General features: G+C 40.0%; 1 protein-coding gene across 2 annotated transcripts in view; it reads left to right on the forward strand.

Annotated features, from left to right (window-relative positions):
* The window catches only part of BRCA2 (BRCA2 DNA repair associated), a 96,426-nt gene that overhangs the window by 63,591 nt on the left and 29,524 nt on the right, over positions 1 to 3,311 (forward strand). The gene's annotated exons all lie outside the window — the stretch shown is intronic.

The raw sequence follows: 3,311 nt of genomic DNA on the forward strand, positions 1-3,311 counted from the left end.
CGTGATCCACCCGCCTCGGCCTCCCAAAGTGCTGGGATTACAGGCGTGAGCCACCGCGCCCAGCTAAATATTTTTACATAATTTTGTAACAAAATACAAAACAATTCCTAAAAATTTAGAAAGTCAAATGAAAGTAAAGAAAAGGAACTTGAATATATTTTCATTTAGAGCACAAGCATACCAAGAAAGCATTTCAAGTAACTTAAAAAATGTTTTTATGTCCCTAATGGTATATGCCCTAAGAACAACCATAACAACAGCAACAAAAACTAAAAAATGAAACAAAATCTTAAGCTATTCTTAGTAATTGTATTATTGATGATAGTGTTGGTATTCCTCTTCTGAAGTTATGGTGTATGTGAAGTATGTTATATGTGATATTCTTTTAGGTATATTTGTTATATGTGAGGAATTATATGATTATCATAGAGAACAGGGATCTTTTTACCAGAGAAAGGTACAGATGTGAGATTGAAGTGAAGAAAAACTCGTGGTTCTGCATTTGTATTGGAAATATCATTATGAACTCGAGATCTCTATTATTGTTAAAAAATACATGCTGGCCAGGCGCAGTGGCTCACTCCTATAGTCCCAGCACTTTGAGAGGCCAAGTGGGTGGATCACTTGAGGTCAGGAGTTCGAGACCTGCCTGGCCAACATGGTGAAACCCCGTCTCTACTAAAAATATAAAACTTAGCCAGGCATGGTAGCATGCTCCTGTAGTCCCAGCTACTGGGGAGGCTGAGGTGGGAGAATTGCTTGAACCTGGGAAGCAGAGGTTGCAGTGAGTTGAGATCATACCACTGCACTCTAGCCTGGGTGACATAGTGAGACCCTGTCTCAAAGAAAAGCAAAACAAAACAAAATCATGCTTACTGGTTTCATCTATGAAAAAAACAAAAAAATAATAATAATGAACAATCTGGTAGTATTGAGTATCCCTAGCTCTCAGACTGTTTTCTAAGTACCATTTTCTCTTAAAAGAACACAAGATGTCTTGAAGAAATGTCTGATTCCAGATTCAGGGGAGGAAATATATGAGTCTGGAAAGTCTTGACATACTAGAAGAAAACTAAGTTCCAGACACGACTAGTATCATGTCAAAAGGACTCAGGAGTGTTCTAGAATAGATTCTTACTGATCGGAGATAAAATAATTTGAGCATCAGGAAGGATAAAAGGCTGGGCATGGTGGCCCACACCTGTAATCCCAACACTTTCAGAGGCCAAGGAAGGCAGATCACTTGAGGTCAGGAGCTTGAGACTAGCCTGGCCAACATGGTGAAACCGTGTCTCTACTAAAAAATACAAAAATTAGCCAGGCATAGTGGCAAGTGCCTGTAGTCCCAGCTACTTGGGAGGCTGAGGCAGGGAGAATTGCTTGAACCCAGGAAGCAGAGGTTGCAGTGAGCTGAGATCATGCCACTGCACTCCAGCCTGGGCTTAGAGCAAGACTCCATCTCAAAAAGAAAAAAAAAAGGATAATAACAGCAAAAAAATTGAAATTCACAACAAATGTAGTTGCATTTATAAGTTCATAATGATACCTCTACTCTCATTGTCTTAAAAACTAAGTAAAGGCCAGGCACAGTGGCTAACGCATGTAATCACAGTACTTTGGGAGGCTGAGGTGGGCAGAATGTTTGCACTCAGGGGTTAGAGAACAGCCTAGGCAACGTGACAAAACCCCATCTCTACAAAAATTAACCGGGTGTGGTGGCATGTACCTGTAGTCCCAGCTACTTGAGAAAGGCTGTGGTGGGAGGATGGCCTGAGACCAGGAGGCAGAGGTTGCAGTGAGTTGAGATTGTGCCACTGCACTCCAGCCTGGGTGACAGAGCCAGACCCAGTCTCAATAACAAAAACTAAGTAAAAGGAGAAAAAAAATGAGGCATTTATCTTGCTTCCCTTATGTGATCTATATTTTGGGACCCTCAAGTAGATGAGGGGAAGTTTCTGTTTTTGTGTACGTGTGTGTGTGTGTTTTGAGACAAGAGTCTTTCTCTTCCGCCAGGTTGGAGCGCAGTGGCAGGATCTCAGCTCACTGCAACCTCCACCTCCCAGGTTCAAGCAGTTCTGCCTCAGCCTCCCAAGTAGCTGGGACTATAGGCATGTGCCACCACACCTGCTAATTTTTGTATTTTTAGTAGAGACAGGGTTTTACCATGTTGGCCAGGATGGTCTTGATCCCTTGACCTTGTGATCCTCCCACCTTAGCCTCCCAAAGTGCAGCAATTACAGACGTGAGCCACCGTGCCTGGCCAGTTTCTGTTTATAAAAATGTTTCAACCACTAAGGACTAGTAGACTTAAAATATAATCGTTTTCCAACCCTCAAATTAGGGTTGTCTTTTTTTCTAATTCTTAAAATGAGTTTGTGTCTACCAGCGTAATTTTTAAGAGACCTTTATTATTTCCTATATGTTTTTCTTTTTCTGTGACATTCAGTTCTTGTTTCATAGATAACAGTATCTTCTCATCTTTCTAAAGCTGATGATTAATGTTTTTTATTTTGGTTGTTTCTTCTGCCTGCCTTTTTTCTCTTCCTTTTTTTTTTTTTTTTTTTTTTTTTATGAGAGCCTATCTCTATTTGAGTCTCTTAGGTTAGAGACATTCCTCAGTGGTGATCATTGACTGATCCAGAAGTTGTATGTAAGGTGAGGCTCATAGAGTGGTAATATGGGGATTTAGTTTTTAATTAGGAGACCCTCAGATGTCAGTGACTGTTCCGAGAGCTGAGCAGAGTAAGAAAATTAATAGGGTGACTCATTTTCAGCATAAGAATTTTATTTCAGTTTTGTTTTCAATAACAGCATCTCACCCCCACCCTGGCTGCATCTGCTCAGTGTTCTAGAGTCCATGTTATGTATGGTTCAGCCCTCCAGTAAATAGTCTCCTGCCTTTTTCTTTTTCCTCTAGTACTTGACGTTTTTTTTAAAAATGCTGCAGCAAGAATAGGGTCCTGGGTTCTTTTTTAATATAAGGGAGGGACAGCCACCTGGCTGCTTGGGATAGGAAAGAAAATCTAGTGTTTCAACTAGGTGTATACAAAATGTCAACCACTTCCTCCTATTTTCAGCCCCACCATATGCTCCTGCCTTCACAGGTACCTGTTGCCTCCAATTTCTGAGTGTTTTCCTTTATTTTGTTTCATATTAACTTCTTACAACAAGTTTGGTGGCTGAATAAACTTGGGCAGGTGGTGAGGTTTAACATATACTTTAGTTTTATCATCATCTGTAAAATGAGTCTTAAGATTATTGTGAAGATTAATTTTCTTCTTTTCCTTTTTTTTTTTTTTTTTTTTTTTTTT

The sequence above is a fragment of the Sapajus apella genome, unplaced genomic scaffold, assembly GCF_009761245.1.
Source record: "Sapajus apella isolate SASKATOON/1434 unplaced genomic scaffold, GSC_monkey_1.0 scaffold32, whole genome shotgun sequence".
Lineage (NCBI taxonomy): Eukaryota > Metazoa > Chordata > Mammalia > Primates > Cebidae > Sapajus > Sapajus apella.